A 21,696-nucleotide genomic window follows, 5' to 3' on the forward strand; every position below is an offset into this window, starting at 1 on the left:
ACCTTATATGATTTACTCATGAAAGTGGTCACTTTCACACATATAAGTTTCTACTATTTCTTTTCCATATGGGTTACCCCATCTATCCATGCACATTTTTCTATCCTTAAGTGGTAAAGGGTAAATGGCCTGTATTTATATAGCGCTTTACTAGTCCCTAAGGACCCCAAAGCGCTTTACTTATCCAGTCATCCACCCATTCACACACACATTCACACACTGGTGATGGCAAGCTACATTGTAGCCACAGCCACCCTGGGGCGCACTGACAGAGGCGAGTGCTTTCTATCTATCATTCACATGGATAGCAATTAGGGGTTAGTATCTTGCCCAAAGATATTTGGCATTGAGACTGGAGCAACCAGGGCTCCAACCACCCAAGTGGCTATATGATAGCCCGTCGGGTTATCATATACAGTGGGGCAAAAAAGTATTTAGTCAGCCACCGATTGTGCAAGTTCCCCCACCTAAAATGATGACAGAGGTCAGTAATTTGCACCAGAGGTACACTTCAACTGTGAGAGACAGAATGTGAAAACAAAATCCATGAATCCACATGGTAGGATTTGTAAAGAATTTATTCGTAAATCAGGGTGGAAAATAAGTATTTGGTCAATAACAAAAATACAACTCAATACTTTGTAACATAACCTTTGTTGGCAATAACAGAGGTCAAACGTCTACTATAGGTCTTTACCAGGTTTGCACACACAGTAGCTGGTATTTTGGCCCATTCCTCCATGCAGATCTTCTCGAGAGCAGTGATGTTTTGGGGCTGTCGCCGAGCAACACGGACTTTCAACTCCCGCCACAGATTTTCTATGGGGTTGAGGTCTGGAGACTGGCTAGGCCACTCCAGGACTTTCAAATGCTTCTTACGGAGCCACTCCTTTGTTGCCCGGGCGGTGTGTTTTGGATCATTGTCATGTTGGAAGACCCAGCCTCGTTTCATCTTCAAAGTTCTCACTGATGGAAGGAGGTTTTGGCTCAAAATCTCACGATACATGGCCCCATTCATTCTGTCCTTAACACAGATCAGTCGTCCTGTCCCCTTGGCAGAAAAACAGCCCCATAGCATGATGTTTCCACCCCCATGCTTCACAGTAGGTATGGTGTTCTTGGGATGCAACTCAGTATTCGTCTTCCTCCAAACACGACCAGTTGAGTTTATACCAAAAAGTTCTACTTTGGTTTCATCTGACCACATGACATTCTCCCAATCCTCTGCTGTATCATCCATGTGCTCTCTGGCAAACTTCAGACGGGCCTGGACATGCACTGGCTTCAGCAGCGGAACACGTCTGGCACTGCGGGATTTGATTCCCTGCCGTTGTAGTGTGTTACTGATGGTGACCTTTGTTACTTTGGTCCCAGCTCTCTGCAGGTCATTCACCAGGTCCCCCCGTGTGGTTTTGGGATCTTTGCTCACCGTTCTCATGATCATTTTGACCCCACGGGATGAGATCTTGCATGGAGCCCCAGATCGAGGGAGATTATCAGTGGTCTTATATGTCTTCCATTTTCTGATGATTGCTCCCACAGTTGATTTTTTCACACCAAGCTGCTTGCCTATTGTAGATTCACTCTTCCCAGTCTGGTGCAGGTCTACAATACTTTTCCTGGTGTCCTTCGAAAGCTCTTTGGTCTTGGCCATGGCGGAGTTTGGAGTCTGACTGTTTGAGGCTGTGGACAGGTGTCTTTTATACAGATGATGAGTTCAAACAGGTGCCATTCATACAGGTAACGAGTGGGGGACAGAAAAGCTTCTTACAGAAGACGTTACAGGTCTGTGAGAGCCAGAGATTTTCCTTGTTTGAGGTGACCAAATACTTATTTTCCACCCTAATTTACGAATAAATTCTTTACAAATCCTACCATGTGAATTCATGGATTTTTTTTTCACATTCTGTCTCTCACAGTTGAAGTGTACCTCTGGTGCAAATTACTGACCTCTGTCATCATTTTAAGTGGGGGAACTTGCACAATTGGTGGCTGACTAAATACTTTTTTGCCCCACTGTAGCCCGACGGGCGGGGCTGAGATAGATTTTGGTCGCCCGACCGGAGATATCGCTAGCTCCGGGACGTCGGGCTAGTGATTTTGCAAGCCCTGAATCCTGACTATGACCTTTCCCCAGCCTCATTTAAATGATTAAGTTGCCTAAGGATAAACATAAATGCGTTAATCATTCTTTACCTGGGGCAGCTACAAGTCTTTTAACAAAGGATGTTTGGGAAATCACAGGTTTGAAGACAGAGCAAGAGGGAGAGGACTAAACCCAATTTAGCTGTTTCAGTTTCAAGCTCCTCTGAATGAAGTTATGACTGTGACTTTTAGGTTGCTGTTAATTGATTAGTACCACCTGTGCTTTTCCTGTAGAACAAGTCTAAACGTCTGCTAAATAAACAAATAAATAAATAAACAAGACAAGTAGAGAGAGGAGTGAGCACTTATGTTCACCTTAAAAAGGTGCAGCAGCAGCAGCATTTACAGGTCCTGCAGATTAGGACTGTTTTCCCAGTTAAAGTCCACATGAACCAAATGGGGAATAACAAGGTGCCTGCATTGAACGTATGGCGTGTCAGTACTTCCTCCCACTATACCAGTATCTTGGAAATGGATGCTGCCATCTTGTGCTAGTATCATAATCTGCAACCTGCAAAGAAGTGTGGATGTGAAATTAAGGTCCTGAAGGTTGGATGGCATTTCAGAGATAAAGGCCTCTTTCACTGCAGCGACTTTGAACTGACTGACAGGTAAATATATATGTTACTAATGGCATTAATGTTTTATTTAGGTAAACAGCCATTATTAATTTGATAAGTAACATGTGTTAGCCTAATATTCTGTATGATAGCGTTCATGTCATCTATCCTCACACAGAACATATGGAACTCTAATCAGCCAAAATAAGTGACAGTATCCATGTGGACAGGCCGTGATGGTATCACTGATCATTTGACTTTTCACCACAGAGTTGTTGCTGGAAGACAATAGCAGATGGCTTTATGAGCATCATTCAGGGTTAATTACCCACCAACTAAATCTATCTGTGGGAAAAGTGCAGATGCTAATGGGCATTTATATTAAGTGGGTACACAAGCTGACACTGTACCTACAGCAGTGCTGTAAAATACAGCGTGCATCGCTCAGAATATCGCTTAAGGATAGCAGCTCAGAACAGACCATTATGAGGCATTTGGCCACAATAAAAATCCATTATTTAATAAATATGTATTATTAAAAGCATGAATGCAGAAAGCCAGTTACATGACAATAAAAACCCTTGCCAAGCTACTTCAGAGGGCGTCTGCTGTGTTGTTATTTTGCTGCCTGGCTCGCTGAATATGGATCGCAATTAAGTTCGCTCTGATTGTTTTCATTTCATTTATATATTTTAAGCACAAATGCTAATGGCGCTTACTGATATTTGTTGGTGTTTGCTAGAAAGCACTCTTGATTATATAATCAGAATTCACCTAGCAAAGTTCCAAGGACATAGGAGAGCTTACAGGAACATTTTCTTTTTTTTTCTTTTTTCCCATCGCACTCATGTTTCACATGGATGTGGATAATTACCCAGAAGAAGGTTCAACAGTCAGCCAACACACTGTAAATATTATATTCTAAGGAACAACAGCACTAAGAACCATAGCCTTAAAGCAGTGTGATGGCAGGTGTTGAGGGATGACAGACGTTTGATGGTGTCCATTAAGGTCTAACGAAGTTTTGCACACACTAGAGCTAATGATGCTGATTAAACTCGGTGACAGCTCCACATTATTTGCCCATAATGACACAGAATGGGACTATATTTAATGTAAAATAATGGTGCGGAACAGAAATGCAGAAAACTTAATTAAGGGGAATATTGCAGAAAATTTGCAAATACAAGGGGGAACCTGTCTTTGTAGTCAACTTATGGGTTGCCAAAGGAAATTCAATTTCATTTACACTTATAGGAGGCAGTTTCTCATATTTCGAGCACAGACATTATTACTTTTGGAAGGCATGGTGGGTAATCAGGACAGCTCCCTCAGCACCATTACAGCCCACTCTAACCTGATTTCAGACCTCAGAAAATAAAATCTTAAACAAATGGAATAGAGCTGGTGTTCAGCATTGTTAAAAAGAAAAAATAAATCCACCAATCCACCAAGCTTTGGGATATCCCCCCTCATATAAAGGTAACTAATAAGCGACTCCCATGAAAGCAATCAACAAACATCCACACGAGAGGATGGGATTGATGAGGTTGTTCTAAGTTCTCTTCTATCATGGTCTGATTATGAGAGCAATTTAGACCAACGCTTTAACAAATTATGACAATGTTTATCATATGAAAATCACAACATTTGGGGCTATTTGTAGCATTGCTGTGCTGCTTAACATTTAGGACCAGCTGTAATCCCATCACTAAAGGAAGCAAGCAGAAAGTAGGATATGATGTGCGAGGGAAAACAAGCAAATAAATCTTTTTATTTGTAGGTATTAGTGGTCCCCTGAGGATGATTCATTAGAAAAACAGAACTCCTCTTTGGGAGCTTTACTGCTACTTGGTTAGAGTCATATAAGAACTCCTAGTTGTACAAAATGAGTGTCTCCCTCAAAGCACTTTTATGCTTCTCAGTGGAAGAAGTCTCTCCTTTTGTCCCACCCTTAGGCCAAATGTTAACTTTATACACAGGAAACAGTATCTCATGACTGAACTGATGTGAAATTTGATGAGCATGCCCTTGTTAGTTGGCTGAAGACATTCCCTGGTGCCACATTGAAGGCAGACTGTATTTTCTGAATGCCCAAAAGCCTCTACAAATTGTCAGTATGTTGTCCTGTCCAAAACTTTCATAAAATGGGATGTGAACTAGTATACATTGCTGTATGTTCATTTCTGTATTTTATGTATATAAGTTTAGATTCGTTATTTATAGTTGGTTTACACAGCTTTGTGTATGTATGTGTAATGTGTATATATAGACACGTATGTGTGTGTGTGTGTGTGTGTGTGTGTGTGTGTGTGTGTGTGTGTGTGTGTGTGTGTGTGTGTGATTTACATTGCTGTGCTTGAGAGCCACCATCTACCGGAACCAAATTCCCTGTATGTGTCTGCACATATACTTGGCCAATAAACACGATTCTGATTCTGATAAACTTTCAGCTAGTTAACATGTCCACTGTGCAGTTGAGCTCACTTTCTGTTTCCTATTTAACAAAACTGATATCAGTTAACAACAATAAAGCGGTTAGCACAGGAAAGAAGCCAAAGCTGCAAGCTATGGCGTCATTAAAATGTGGAAAATGGATGAGGGCTACATAAGAGAACTGAATTTCACATTTTCCTGTTTATTTTTAAAAGACAACTGTATGATTCCAAGGGAATTTATAAATTCAGTTCAATCCGGCCTGTATGTCTGACATCATTAGCCGTTTCCGTGTCCAAACTCCGCTCCAGGTCCCAATATCAAACGAACACTGTGGCATCACTAAGAGATAGAAACTGTCTAAATTCCTTCATCTTTAATAAAATGATCAGTGTTGCTGCTATACCAGGTGAAACAATTAAGTTTAACATCCAGGCATCCATGAAAACAGAATTTATTACATTTAATGGAGTTAGAAGTTAGCAGAAAGTTAGCTTGCTAGTTTCCCCCTAAACACCATATACCATGTTCTGACTGAGAGATTTATGATACAAATTAAAACGCATAGCTCCGCTATCACTTCCAACATAAATGAAGACAGAAAACTAAACAGCAGTGACGTTTGTAGGGTTACTGAAGTTGGGCTAGCTGGTATATAATGAGGTGCTACGTGATCGCTAGGCTAGCATAACATAAACACAGAGAAGGTGGAGGATGAATGCTAACTTTTTTCCACTCGATAAAAGTTAACACAAGGGTTTCCGATGGTTAGGGACAAATGCAATCGCATGGCAGGATGATGTAAACGGACCAAACGTCAGTTAGGAGAACAACTGAGATAATCCATCCACAATACGAGGTTAGTCATTAATATACTGCTGCATGGGCTGGGCTGTAGTTACATCGTAAGGTTTTAAAAACTGAGCTTTAAATCGAACAGTGGTAATAAAACCTGAGAGAGGCCGATAGTGACCATTGCCCTTTTTTAGGGGCTTGTTCAGATTAAATAGAACAAGATACAAAACATGTTAAGAACACAACAGCCTTAATAAATGCAGATTAGTTTGGACCTGGAATCAGCATTCATATGTCATCACTTAAAGACCGGATATGTATATAGTGCCAAATCACAACAACACTCACCTCAAGCCATTTTATACTGTAAGGTAAAGACCCTACAATAATGGAAAGAAAATTAACAATCAGACATCCTCGTATGAGCAAGCACTTGGAGACAGCGGGAAAGAAAAATCCTTTTATCAGGAAGCAACTTCCAGCAGAGTCCGACCTGGGGAGGAGCAGCCATGTGCCATGAGTGGTTGGGCGTGTGGGGAGCCAGAGAAGTGAGCCAGAGATTAATAATAACTAATACAGCACTAGACATCGCAGCTTTGAGAACTCCCAGAAATGCTAACAAGGCTACAACAAAGCAGAGAAAGCAGAGACCGCACCCCCTGTGGTTTAAGAGGTTTTCTGCTCACTTTGCAGGAGCTGACCAGCGCTACAAAGAAAAACCAATTTTTTTCAGTCAGAGGATTTAGCATGTGTATACATACAGAAGAAAGTCTTTCGATAGAAAACATGTTTTTTAATGTTTTAAAATGACTCAACGTAATAAACACTCACTAATGATTTGGTTGGACTTTACAATTCACACTTTTTTCGCCTTCCGAGTTCTCTTGTTGAAGGCCCCAGTTTATTTGTTCTAAAATTAAACTTCACACGGGCTAAAATAAACATCCAACAATGGAATTCAATTAGCAGACTTCCTCTGTGATCCAAGTTGACTGTTTTGATTAGAGATGCCAGTGAAGGCGCCAGGGCGCAGGCATCCCCAGAGGCTTGGAACCGCCTCTCCTTTTTCATCTCTACCTGTTCACACCAACAGTACATATGGAGTGGCCAAGGCATGGATATGACATCATGAAGTTGGGTTTGCAAATAGTTAAAGATGACTGCATAGCAGACAGACAGAAAGATTCATCCCAGTGTCACAGCAATTTATGCATTTCACAGTTGGTTATAATTAATCTATTTCTGCCTCCAGGCTTCAGGACTTTTAGTTCCATGGCAAGTTCAGAAAGGTCTAAAGCCCCATAAAGACATGACATTCAAAAAAGACGAAGTGATCTGACTATGTTGGTTTGGCCAGCAGTCATACAAAGTAACGGTGGCCTCAACAGAATCTGAAGGTCCTGTTTTTTACATTTTTATTTCTGTTTCTGTTGCACAAATCCTTAACAACATCTGAACTTTATCAACAATCTATCTGTCACAGGATTTCTTGCCTTACCTCTCTTCAAAATATTGAGGTAAAGGTTAGTGTTCGAGCATTTGGTGGCAATCACAACTGAAAAACTTTATTAGGATCTTGGTCCCTCCAGGTAAACACAGAGAGCTCGGAGTTCAACTTGCTGAAATGCATATGTACACTGGCATTTCAAAAACATTCTTTGTCTTTGCTATTTATCATGTTAACTACCACAGCACACCGATGATGTTAGCATAAAAAATCTTCCGATTACATTAGCAGCTAGCATGAATGAAACTAAGTATGAAAACCGTAAGTTCGGATTCAATAACAGAACACGCATCATTAATGTTAACAATAAAAGACATGAGTGACTACAGGGCATCCCAGCAGGGCTAAACTTCCAAGAAACAATATCAAAGAATCTAATCATTCTGCTGCTTATTTTCTCCTCACATTCATATAAAAAACAACTACTTTTGAATAACTAAGCTGATTTTTGCCACTTTGTATATTAAAGGAGACCAATTGTGTTCATTTCTAAGTTCATGTTGTTATTTTAGGACTTATCTTGTAGAGTAGCTTCCCAAGCTGACTCTCTTTTGATTGGCTACCTCTCACAAACAGATGCTTTGAACAGCAGTGAGTTTCAAAGCCGTGTAGCTGAGATGAAACTATTACAGTTACCTGCTCAGTGTGAGTAGGCATATGCTCCCATATAGAAAGAGACATACTTATTCTAATGAACACCATTCTATATACACTCACACTTTAACTCTTTAACCTCTCTCATTATCACTTTTTCTTCAGCTGGGAGCAAGCAATATGCTTAAATAAGAGTTTTCACACACACACACACACACCATATGTCACTCTGTGATAGTGACTGTGTCATTACAGCTTAACCTCGGCACATTGAGTCAGTCTGTTGGGGACTGACTCAAGGGAAGGCAGCAAACATCTTGCTGCAACAGCACAAGCCTGATCTGTTCGCAGCAGTGTAACGTTTTAAGAGTGCACACTAAATCATCTTCCTTGCTGATGGTGACAGTATAGAGTTAAAGGATGTTCTCGACAGGCGGCACTGTCTCAGTCTTAGATAAGACAGGAAATACATATATCTGACCGAGGTGGAGTTAAATCCCTGTGACAGCCAGCAGTTGGCTTAAGTTTTTATATGTTCATTGATTAACTGTGATTTTTTTCTCTTTTTATTACAGCTGTTTCATTCTTTTGACAGCCGGCAGTGATAACATGTTTCATTTTCCTGATGGCTTCTAAAATAATCAGGAATCTTTCCATATCCGGATAGAGCAAAAGGCAATAAAAAAAAGACATATTTACAGTAATACTAATATTGTCTGGCTGACTCAACACAGCAGTTTAATGAATGACCCCAAATCTGAATTGGCAGGAAAATTGCTGCCTCTGTTCTCCTGGAAAAAGCCTCACAGATAATATGGGATTTATTCTAAAGCTGTCCAATAAAGATTTATATCTTCCAAAGGGCAAAATGCCTATGCCTGATGTGATAAATGTCACCCATACTGACACACCTGTAGAGAATTATCACCTAACATTATAGCACTCTCTCAGCTTGACCAACCTTTATAGCATCTTTCAGCTCATTGTTTCTGGTTTCCAAAGACGCAGTTGGTTTCAGTCTCATTGCTCTCATCAGCCTGCCTTTCAGCAGCAGCAGGCATCTGTTTTTCACAGGAAAAAGCTCTGATGAAACCCTTCACAGCTTGCTCAGAACCAAATGTCAGGGAAAGGTAGCAACAAGATGGTGAACGCAGTGCAGAGTTTGGCAGCTAAAGAGCCAGAAAACCAAAGTGGAGCTAAAAAAGGAGTGAACATCACTGAGGATGAATGCTAATGTTGCTTCATGTTTAACATTCCAAACAGTTTGGTCAGATTATACGGTGACAATATCTTAATATTGTATGTGTCTGGCTAACAGTTCATATAAAAGATATGGGGTTTAGGAATAATAAAAAGATGAGACATTTAAGATCCTTACTATAACTATATTGTCATAAAAATAGGGTCACAAATTCATAACCAACCTTTCATGAACTTTGTGCTAAGAAAGAAGAGGAAGTGCCAGGGTTCAACTACTTTTTGTTTTTGTCTTAATCTTGCCATTCCTACTAACATAAATATATTGTAGACCATGCATTCTAATTCCCAACTCATCACAAGGACCAATTTTTCCACAAAATTCAATTTTATTTATACAGCACCAAATCACAACAACTGTCGCCTCAAGGCGCTTTATATTGTAAGGTAGACCCTACAATAATACATACAGAGAAAAAACCAACAATCATATGACCCCCTATGAGCAAGCACTTTGGCGACAGTGGGAAGGAAAAAAGGCAGGTGGGATGGTAGCTGCCTAAGCTGATGGGGCGGGAGGTATAGTCCCTTCTCCCCCATCACCAAGAGCTATTTTTAGAAGCCTTGGGTCCTGCTTCCACCTACCTGAACATTGTTGCAGACCTTATACACCGTTTCATGGAAATAATATTCAGCGGAATAATGCGCCTGCCACAAAGTAAAAATGGTTCAGGAACGATTTGAGGAGCACAACAATGAGTTCGAGGTGTTGATTTGGTCTCCATATTCCACAGATCTCAAACCAATCAAGCACCTGTGGGATGTGCTGGACAAACAAGTTGATCCATGAAGGCCCCACCAGGCAACTTACGAGACTTAAGGATCTGTTACTAACATCTTGGTGCGGATGTTAGTAACACCTTCAGGCGTCTAGTCCATGCCTGGATGGGATAGAACTGTTTTGGAAGCAAAACGGGGGCCGACAGATTATTATGTAGTTGTTTATGGGGTGATTGTAAAAGCGCTCAGTAAACCACTAAGTTAAAAATGTAGTACAGTATACTATACAAATGCAAATGCAACAATACAACATAAAAAGAAGGTATACAGTGGAAGGTGTTCTTGTGCTCCTGTCTGGTTTCTGCACTGCTACATTCACTACTAATGTGACCAGTTGACTTTATATAACACACTGCTGACTGCGCATAGATTGCTTAGGATACCACCCAGAATGAGCAAATGCTCAAACGGCTAAAATACTTTCCTTACATTGATTCCATACATCTGGCCACAAAACAGCAATAAGGAGTAAGATGTCAGTCATGTCATTTTCAGAAGAAACCTGCTGGGTGCAGAGGTCATAACTTTGGAGCAACTGGGAATGAAAAACTGTAAATGCGCATTTTCACGTGGGAGTTACACTGTGATTCTGACGTACAACGCTCAGCACAAAAACAAGTTCAAGCAACCAAGGACTGAGGCTCAGTGAGATTAGAGAGACTACATCCTTGTATCTGTATGCTTGAAGTGCACACAGTGCTATACTGTAAAACTTCACTTAGAGAGTCTATACCAGCAGCTGTTCGGCTAAGTATGATAGATTTACAAATAGAGATGTCTCCGTCAGTCCCCTGGAAATTTTTTTTATCCCATCTGAACAATTTTATTTGTTTCCTCTTTCTCTGAACATGGAAATAAAGCAGAAATAAATCCCCAAGTAATTTCCTCTCTTCTTATTTTCTCTCAGAATGTCTCTTAATCTCCAAATCTATTGCTTTTCACATACAGCGAGCTTGTGTTTGTGTTGTTATACTCGCGGGGACATTCTTTTGCTGAAAAGGGTTTGCATTCAGAGCCAAATTGAAATTAGAATGCTTTTAACGATCTTATTAAGTCATAATCCTACACGAGAGTCTGCATTTTTGAAGTTAAGACACCAAAACTGTTCAAAAATTAAGATCACACAGGCCTCATCTTTACTCATTATCTTGTCAAGTGAAGAAATCTTGAGGAAATCATTTCAAAACTACTCCCATATCAATGCAAATCTTCTTCACGGGGTATCCTGGAGGCGTGTGCTGATCCCAGGCTGGAGAGAGTCGAGGCTTATTGACAAATAAGAGTGTAATATTTCAGGAAAGTTCCGCCAAGGTTACCCTGTGAGTGTGAAAACCTGCTCATTTATTAGGAACTTGCTTATTTGAGTGATTTAATGCCAAAAGACTGAACGACTGTGAAACCCCCTGCAGTTCATCTAATCATCACTCACTAACTGGACTGCGCTCACTGAAGTGAGAGACAAATCATGTTGCAGAACCGCGAGGCATGACGCATCAGGAGCAGACTGACACAAATGAAATGAGCTTGAAACATCAATCCAGTCAACAGCACAAGCTTTCAAATGGTCAAAAGTATATTGACAGACCTCCTCCTTACGCCATTTAGTTCAAGATCGGCAACAGGACTCGATCCCATCCAGCACCACTAGCGTGAATTGTAACGCTCGTAATGATCAGCCTTGCTCAGCCGTGTTCCTCAATCTTGTGGAAGGATAAGTGGTTACGGTCACATCAGCAGATTATCATAGTGCGGGGGAAGGGGTTGGGGCGGCTTTGGAGGCGGAGGTTGATGGTGGTGGTGGTGGGAGACGGGGTCTGAGCGATCAGATTTAGGGGTAATGCCTTGCTGTTGGCACACTGTCTTTGTTGGAAAAACTTATGCAAAGACAGAAACAATACAAGCTGCTTTTTTATTTTTTCCCCAAATAATATCAAATAAAGGACAGTTTTTATTTGCATCAAAAATTCAGCGGTCCTGCTTTATGTGACACATCCTTTGCCTAAACTCTTAGTTTAGGAGGCAAGTCATAAACTGCTTTAAAATTATTGGCTGCCAGCGTTGTCACTGGCAAGGTTACGGGACAGCAGCAGGGATCCACCTCAGGATAGCCTCAGGCAGGAGAGAGTGAGAGACCTGAAACCATGTGGGCAGCAAAGCTGACCTAAACACACACACAGACACACACAAACACACAGACACACACACACACAAATCGCTAATGTGCTCTTATTGACAAACACACATACTCGCACAGGGAGTATGCCAGCTTTCCCAGTACGTTCAATAAAATGCTGGAGTCACATTTAGAAACGCAAGCAGCCATGTTTCCACTGTAAAGTACATGACAGTGATTATATTCACTTTATGGAGATTTTCATACAAGGTTTTTTTAACAGGTAAAAAAAACAAAAAACAAAAACCAAGGCAAAAGACATAACATAACATGATCGTGTTATATTCCCAGTCCATCCACTAATGTCATTTAACTGATGCTCTCCCACTGGTATCAGTATACAGTGTGCCTTCATGCTGTGGGTGGTAAATAAGTGGATGTCTCTCCTGTCTCAGCGTCTTTCCTCCTGCATGCAGAGTTTCACACATGCAGCCTGGTTATTGTCTGTGGCACACAGAGTGACCCAGCAAACTAAGTCTGGTAATTGTGTGGATGCTGCAGGCATTTGAATGGTAAAAATGCTATTTTTACCATTCAAATTTTACAATATTCTGCTATTTCTGCTCTTTCCTGCTATGACTTTTGGTGCTTATAACTTCTATACTTTTTGAGATATTAAATTTTTTATGCAATTTTATGTCCCATTGAAATAAATGGACCGCATTATCAGTGTGGTCACTGATTTTGCTAGCCGGGGTGAGCTGTGTTTTAGCTTAATGAGATCAGCAGCCGTTCTCAGAGCGGGAGGTCAGGGTTCGAATCCCGCTTATGGCAACATTTTTTTTTCAGTAAACAGTTAAACTCTTTTCAACACAAATTTCAGCTTCTTTACCCCTTTTCAGCAGAGTTTTTGGCTTTTCACCTCTTTTCAGCAAAAATTTCTGCTTCTTCACCTGTTTTCAGCAGAATTTTCAGTTTCTTCACCTCCTTTCAGCACATAGTTTTACTTCTTCACCTGTTTTCAGCAGATTACACAACAGGGCATTCACACAGCATTTTCACAGGAAATGCAACTTTTACTAGGTTAAAATATTTCAGCTAAGTACTATTTTTCCTCTACGTTATTGCAGTTCTGCTAAGTAATTACATTTTTGCTAAGTTCTTATGCTTCTGCAAAGCTATTACAATTTTTGCAACTTTTCATCTTTTTCATCTATTTTCAGCAGACAACTTCAGCGTTACAGCATCCACACAGCATTTTCACAGGAAATGCACATTTTTCTAGTTATCTTTGTGTTTCTGTAACGATCCATCCAATCCAATTGGGGCATTTTTTTAAGCCACACCTTTCTTGTGATATATTTCACATAGGACAACTGGAGAGGCGAGAATCCGCTTCTTGTTATAGCTGGTGAATAGTGCTGTATGAACCAAATACACTCAAGCAATTTTCTAACAACTTTCCTGGTGGAACACTTCTTGCCTAACACTAACTTTTCCCTTAATGCACTTTCAACCAAATCTTCACCCTCTGATTTAACGATTACTTTAGAAGGACTTGCTTGTCAGAATCATTTGGTATGTACTGAGCACACTTCTTAGTAGTGCTCATGAAGACTTGCTTCTCATGACTCCAACATCATGTAGTCAGTTGTCTCCCTATAAATTATGCTACTCTAACGAACAGGCAAATGTGGGCAATTCAGAGCTTAAGACATTTAAACTTTTATGTACTCTAATGGTACTCTGCAAGGGCACAGCTTTGAATGTGCTACAGAGCTGAGAGTGTTTTAGCTTGAAAGAAAAAAAGAATATAGAATCACATTAATTTGAGTGGGGATGTTGATCTTTTTGCCAGTTGTGAATACAGGAGGAGACTGAAAGAAATTAAAAAAAAAAAAAAACACCAAAGTTTCCACCTCTTTCTGCACAGCTTCACCCCCCAGGCGGTGGCCAAAAACTTAAAAAAGAACGGAAACAAACTGTTCACTGAAGGAGCAGCTCCGCATCTTCATAACAAAGTAGCCCTTGTTTAATGCTACATCTCTGTCTCCAAACAACAAGCCAGAGCAACTATAAATACAATCAACACCATGAATTATACATAATTTCCACAGATCCTCAGGGTGAGCTATGTTCACGAGAGGCTCCATCACATGGTGTAATTACAGAGGTTACAACAGTGGTGATAAACATATTGCGAAAACAAATTAAAACTTGTGCTACCCTGTTCGCCACAAAAGAATCCAAAGCTGCCTGTGAAGGAGAATTCAGAAATGAAAGTTACTGACTGAGAGAGCCTTCAAAGCGAGCAGTGCTGGTCAACTGCAGCGTTTTGTAGAACCTGCCAGAGGCTTGTTACAACTAATCTTCAGAGGGTTTAGTCAGTACTGCAAGGTTATATTTGCAGAGTGGGGTCTACCGATCGTAAAACCACAGGTTCGGTTCCTGGGATGTTTCTCAGGCAACATTCCCAAGACACATCCCAGCAATAAAACAGACAGACTCTATCAAAATATGCCCGAGGAGCTCATCCAAACCTTTAATTCCAGCAAAGGGAAATCTTAAAACTATACCTTTCTATGCTTCCAACTCTGTGGGAAAGGTCAGCCCGTTCTCACTCCCGACGCGTAATATACGAACAATTTGTCACGTCTCGAGGCGTTCCATGGGAACGCGAAAGGTGACCTTCCTATGCTACGCGTCGGATTTTGGATGAAATCGAATAGAATGATGCTTGTTGGAAAGGCTGTCAGCTGTGTGGGGGGGCCCCCTTGTGGCGAGAGAGCACAGTTGCACTATTGAGCACATGTTCCAGTGATCAGAGTTGGAGCTAGCACATAGCAAGAGCCGCCTGGCAGACTGACTCTGCAGGGGATGTCTACACACGGTGTGAGTTGTGTGCGTCGCTAAAGAACTGTGAGTAGACGTGGAGCCATGCCTGAAAAGGACAGTTTTAGTCTTTTATGCCAATTAGACATTTAGTGGATGTAGAAGTGCAATGTGTATCGACCTGTTCGCTATGTGGCTAGTTCATGCTACTAATGCTACCTGTTATGCTACATACCTGCTAGCTGTAAGCTAAACGATTTGGTGTTTGTGATATATTGTTGTTGGGTGTATTGGCAATCAATGTCATGTACTGTAAGGGTTTGGGAGTAGTGTATGAAACTCGTGCATGTAGATGTTCATATAGGAATTCCCATTTGTAGTTCTGGTTAGATTCGAAGAACGCTAATGCATCATAATTCATGACTTAGATGTTTATTACATTCAGTATTCTGTATATGTTCTGTTCACAGACCACACACACCCACACCCCTCACCACTCTGTAAGCCTGCGGTTGCATTACTGTGTTGCTGTACTGTGCTGTTAAGCTGAGGAATCACAGTAAAGACGGTATAACCTTTATCTGTGCGTCCTGTGTGTTCTGACCGACACCCCAAGGTGAACACCACTGCTATTCAGCCAACGCCTATACAGTCCTGGGTTCAACCCAAATTAACAACGCTCCTGCAGTAACACACATTCCAGCCGTGTATTCCGGCCCTAACCCTAACCATAACCTTATCCCTAATCTTAACCACCAGCTTAAATGCTTTCCAAAGTGATTTAAGTAGAATAAACGTACATGTGTAGATCATTCCAAACGGTTCTCATATTTCCTCATTGTCAACTCGTAATATAGGGACATGTTGGATGGCCGAAAGCGCAATATACCGACGATTTGTCACCTAGCATAAAATGTTACGCTGTGGGAGTGACAACGTGTTGGAAAGGTTTGGTCAAAGTCTTTTCTTTGACAGCATGACTGTGCCCCAGTGCACAAAGCAAGCTGAATGAGGTTGGGTTGGAAGAACTCAGCTGGCCTGACCTCAACCCTATAAAACACTTCTGGGAAGAACTAGAACGGACACTGCAAGCCAGACCCTTTGGTCCAACATCCAAATGCTCTTCTGGATGAATGGGAAACAATTCTCAGCACATTCCAAAATCTTGTAGAGAGCCTTGCCAAAAGAGTGGAAGCTACTATAGCTGCAAAGAGGAGACCAACTTTTTTTTAAATACCTTGTGATCTAGAAAAGAATGTCATGAAAGCTCCTGTAGGTCTGATGTGTAGGTTGCCAAATATTTTTGTTCATATGGCGTATTAATATCTGCAAGTGTCTTGCATATTTGTTTCATCTAGTGGCCCTTTACATGCTGTTTTATGCTAAATTTAATTCTCAGAATCTCTTTAGTGAAGTGAGAGAATGCAAATCAACAATATCAACATTACCATTTGCACTAGATGAAAGGTAAGAGTATTAATAGTCAACAGTTAACTCTTGGAAACATAAATGTCTGCACAAAAATGCTTGGCCATTGCTGTGATATTTAATGTATAATTCCAGTATGTACACCAACGGATGAACCAAATAAAGGATTTAATGACTTACTGATCCACAGCCTTCTGGTACCATTGAAATGACCTATTTCATCTGCCATAATTGTGTAGAAGTGCAGCAACATATCACCATAAATGATCTTTTTTTTAATGATGTCCAAGAAAATATTACTAATATTACTAAATTATTACTAAATTATATTTTGCCAACATTTAGGCAACAGAAGACAAGGGGATAAATTATTTACTGTTCCTTTAACTAATATAGTTAATGTTTTTTTTGGATGGGGAGCTCAAAAATAAATAAATGCATAATTTATCAAAATAGTTAATTTTTAAATAATGGCATGATTTGCTATAATCTGTCATTTAAAAAATAGAAAAAGTAGTTCTTGCATTAAGTGAAAAATAAGCTTCATTTTTAAGAACAACTAGTCATTATCCAATCTAACAAAAAAGTCAGATTTTCTCACCTTAACATTTCTCTTAACAATATTTTCTTTAATGTTATAACACAATTCAAGTTGACCTTGAAGACCTTTGTGAATGTAAGCCAAATGACCCCACTGCAAAGGGTCATTTATCACACTTCATTCAAAACTTTATCACGTTCACAGAATGACACCGGTGCATGCAAACACTACCATAAACCTAACCTGCTTGGCAGAGGTAAAAAAAAGGGTTATGAAAATGAAAAAGCTCAAACAAGGACACAAGTTGTCTGCTAAAGTTGTGAATTTCTACAGTATGCATTAGCATTCAAAGCATAAAGCACAATCCACTGCTACGCCTGCACGGTGTCTGCATACATAGAACATACATCTGAGGAAAGATAAGCTGACCATAGAGGAATTCATCCTTGGCAAAAGCATTCAGTACAAAGGCTTCCCATTGCTATTCTCAGCACTGCAAGCATCACCATTACCACCCCGGAGCACTACTAGCACACTGGCTAGTTACTATAGTGCCATGCATAATACATCAGCCTGACTTTGAAGGGCTTTTCTCTACAGATATGACATCACTGAAGAAATCGCTTATGGAAGGCAGCATCAAAGTTCCGCGGCCGCCTTCGGCTTCTGCCTCGGACCGTGGCTAAAGCTCAAGCCCAAGCGTGAGAGCGTTGGCATCAAACAGCCGAGATGACGATTTAATGCGAGTTGGGGCACCTTGTGAAACACTGAAATGTCAAGAAGCAAATACCTCTTCAAAAACACTCGCAAGTATCATTTTAAGCTGCAAATGTGACCATTCTGGACAATTTTGAAGAGATAAGAATACTTGCTGCTTTCCTAATGGGTCATGCTTTCTGAGCATGACAAATCAAAGTCTTCCGGTTACTTTTATGGGATGCTCTGATGCCTCTTTGGCCTGACAGCACAGACATGTTATGCAATTTGAGGACAGAGCTATCGAAATCATCTTACATCAGGACCAACACAGCAGATGATGTCAAATGATGAGTCTTCATCCATTCAGCCATCCATTCATATTTACAGCTGGCCTTATGACCCCCATTAAATTAGCATTAGCGGCGGTTTGCCACGGTTATTTTTAGTGCTTATCACCCACTACAAGAACTGAACCAATTCCGCTTTCTTTTGATTCTTGCTTGCGAGTCTTCATCTAAACATAAAATAACATAAATGGAGAGATTCCCTAAGCTGCATGCCCACTTTCAGTGGGCTTCGTTTTGGCTTCTTTTCATCATTATCTCCAGCAGAACAGGACATGCTGTTGCATTCCCAGTAGCACTGATACATTTTTAGCAGTTTGTACAAAACAGTGCTGAGCTGCAGATGGGTTTGAATCGCCACAAAGCAACAACACAAAGCCACAACCGGCACTTCCCCCAAGCATCTGTTTAGCTTTGTGAGCTAAAAAAGAAAAGTGGATGCAGAGGCTTATTAAGCCACCTCTCACTACTGAGATGACACACGCGTTTCTGCTTCAGACTGGCCTGTCGTAGTCACTGCAGTGACATATGTGCCTTCTCAGTACTGGCTGGGATTCCTCTTTTTCCTCTTTAGCGAATGAAAAAATGATGCCACCTCTGCCCTGGAGTGTATATGGTGTGGCCAGTTTCTTCTCTTTCTCTCTTGCAGTACTATAAATAGTGGAGAGTGCTGCTGTCTCTCATATTTCATGTGTCACTGGCTCCCACAGTCACAAGTGAAGAATGCTCACCACATATATAAAGCCTCTTCTTGCCTCCCTCTTCACTCGCTTGCACTACTTCACTCTCCTGATAATCATTCTCCTCGTTCCTCTCCGTGCTCAAAGACCAGGTCTGACTCACCTTTTTTCAAACAGCAAGGACTGCAAGAAAAAGTAAAGCATTTTGAATCACATTAAGCTTCCCATGATTTTTAAAAGAAAAGAATAATAGCAGTGACTTTACACTTTGTGTTTTAATTTGAATTTGTAAAACGAACACTTGCAAATGCTCAAAAGTCAGGGTAGTGCAGCACTCGCATGGAAACCCAAGGCAGCAGTGCTACAATTAAAGGCTGTATTGGAGGGTATGCACATACATAGTTTGCTACCAATCAAAAGTTGGTGGTAATTTCAAAATGCCTTTTACTAGAAGGAAAACCTTAGATACAATTATGTTGTTTGCCAACCAGGGTGGTTTACCATAAGACTTGGATATTGTAACTTGTGGATACTGCCTGAACCGTGGTGCAAGTGGAGCACAGGCGAAGTTTGTTGTACCTGAGCTTTTTGTCGTTTTAATTTGTAGGGTTCTCATTTTGTTCATTCTGCTATTTTCAGCAACTGACAAACAAAATCTGTTAAAGGTGAGAAGCATGCCGTCTAGCTCTACTCCCATCAGTGACTAAAAAAAGAACAGAGGAAAAGATAAGCTAGTATATGTTGATTGTACCCACTTGACCCTCTAACTTCAATCAACCTTTAAGCTAGCTAAAAATAGGACTGTACTGTTGTTGAGATGCTGAAAAAGCTTGCCCACAAAAGGCTTTTTCACATCGGAGGCTACGATAAGGTTGCGTGAATTACCTAAAAGTTTTGTTGAGCTGGCCGTTGATGACATTTTTGGCAGGCGCTCATAGTCATCAGGTGTACGCCTGTGTGCCTGTTGCTTCTCATTCTACAGTTCTACAGGTTGTGTGAATATGTGTCACACTGTGCTGATGTCAAAGTTCAGCTGTGTTGAAGTTTGACTGGGGCACCTGTGAGTGCTCCCTGGTCAGCGGGCTTGTGCTCTGGTTTGTTCAACGCAGCGGGAAACCATCATTGTGCAGCATAAACCATAGAAAAGAATGGGTTTTAGAGTGCAGTGCAGTGTATGCTGCTTCCTATATGAAAGGCAGCAGTCTTAAACCAACTTTAAAGTAAATATATCCATGTTGACTGCTAAAAAATGGTTTTGGTCATAGCTAATTTCCTCATTCATGAGTATTGTATGGAGGGGGAATTTTTAGATAACGTAACCCATAAAGTTGTGTTAAAACTAGCAGCTTTGAGTAACAGGAAATTATCGTTGTTTTTGCCTTGATCAGCTTTTGATTATGGTTGGGGTTGTTTCACGCATCTTTTAATGCATAGCATGTAATTTAATATTGTACAGCTGTACCTTGCTAGTAGAGAAGGAAGCTAGCAACTTCCCAGTGTTAGCTAGTAACTTCCCAGCTTTACCCATTCACTGTTTTTTTTGTTTGTTTGCTTTGTTTGGGGTTTTTTTTGGTAAAGCGGGTGATAGCTAAAGGGCCAAACCCCAGGCTGCAAACAATCGTATCAGTTGCTATGGCTACATTTTTTTTTAATCAATGATGCTTTAGCTGTGGTGATTTGAAAAATGGAACCAAATCTGAATCTGCGAGTGTATTAACTCGCATACGCTGACCACAAAACTCACACTTTTCACACATTTTTATGCCACATGTGCATTCCACACACACATACACGCACAGCTAAAAAGAATTCCATATCTGAGGTGGGGCCATTTTAATAAACCAGAGTGTTGCATCTGATGGGCTTTTCCTAAGGTTTATTATTTAAAAACACTTTATGGTTGAAATCATATTCTGATGTATTACAAGGCTATTGCATTTCATTTCCTTCCACTTACTTTAAATCAACATCTTTTAGTTGTTTGTCCTAGTGTGACGTTCATCAAGACCTAATAGCAAGCTCTTTCCTTTTCAGTGTACCTATTTTTCTACTCTTCTAATAATAATTTCCTGTCCTGATTCACATATTATTTACTGCTTCTGAAGCATTTGTTGTGCTCATAGTTCTCATGGTAGAGTAAGTGCACGAGGGTGTTTTTCAGCCTAATTATAATGGTCATGTGGTGCAAGAAATTCGTATTAATTACATTTTTTCTAGGCACAGAGTAGCCAGATGCCCCCACTTCATCTTGAACACAACAATCGACTCAAACAGCCCTGTGGAAGTTGCTGCTCAATGTAGAGAAAACACTGAATTATCTTTTAACCTCTCCTAAATGGGAAAACAATAATGTAGCTCTCTTTTTTTTAACCTCGAGTGAGTGTTTGGCTTCAAAAGTAGGTTTTTATTAGGCTACTTTTTGTCACTGAAATCTGGCAACAGATGTACAAAATTCTGGCAACAGATGTGCTCAAATCTGGCAGCAGATTTAACAGAGCTCAGAGGGTGGACATATGAAATTATCTGCAACATGCTTTAATAATCTGTCAACAAAAGACCACTAAGCTCTAAACCAAGGCTAAGGTTTTAGTTTTTACAATAATATTAAATATCCATTTTATCCAGCCAGCTGCTCTGTCGTGGCTTACAAACTACAGGGAGTGCAGAATTATTAGGCAAATGAGTATTTTGTCCACATCATCCTCTTCATGCATGTTGTCCTACTCCAAGCTGTATAGGCTCGAAAGCCTACTACCAATTAAGCATATTAGGTGATGTGCATCTCTGTAATGAGAAGGGGTGTGGTCTAATGACATCAACACCCTATATCAGGTGTGCATAATTATTAGGCAACTTCCTTTCCTTTGGCAAAATGGGTCAAAAGAAGGACTTGACAGGCTCAGAAAAGTCAAAAATAGTGAGATATCTTGCAGAGGGATGCAGCAGTCTCAAAATTGCAAAGCTTCTGAAGCGTGATCATCGAAC

The 21,696-nt window shown here is 40.5% G+C and overlaps 1 protein-coding gene and 1 long non-coding RNA gene across 3 annotated transcripts in view; one reads left to right on the forward strand and one right to left on the reverse strand.

The window, feature by feature from the left end:
- The window catches only part of ctnnd2b (catenin (cadherin-associated protein), delta 2b), a 224,990-nt gene that overhangs the window by 185,769 nt on the left and 17,525 nt on the right, over window positions 1-21,696 (reverse strand). Inside the window, exon 2 of one of the 2 annotated variants that reach the window (XM_040044969.1) lies at window positions 18,763-18,894. The exons of the other annotated variant lie outside the window; for it this stretch is intronic. The gene's annotated coding sequence lies outside the window, so the exon portion shown is untranslated. The remainder of the gene's footprint in view (window positions 1-18,762; window positions 18,895-21,696) is intronic. 2 annotated transcript variants of the gene reach the window in all.
- On the forward strand, window positions 14,923-15,597 carry LOC120741875. The gene is made up of 2 exons (XR_005697706.1): window positions 14,923-15,106; window positions 15,490-15,597. It is a non-coding gene; the product is annotated as an uncharacterized LOC120741875 (long non-coding RNA).

The sequence above is a fragment of the Simochromis diagramma genome, unplaced genomic scaffold (assembly GCF_900408965.1).
Source record: "Simochromis diagramma unplaced genomic scaffold, fSimDia1.1 OVJJ01000663.1, whole genome shotgun sequence".
Taxonomy (NCBI): domain Eukaryota; kingdom Metazoa; phylum Chordata; class Actinopteri; order Cichliformes; family Cichlidae; genus Simochromis; species Simochromis diagramma.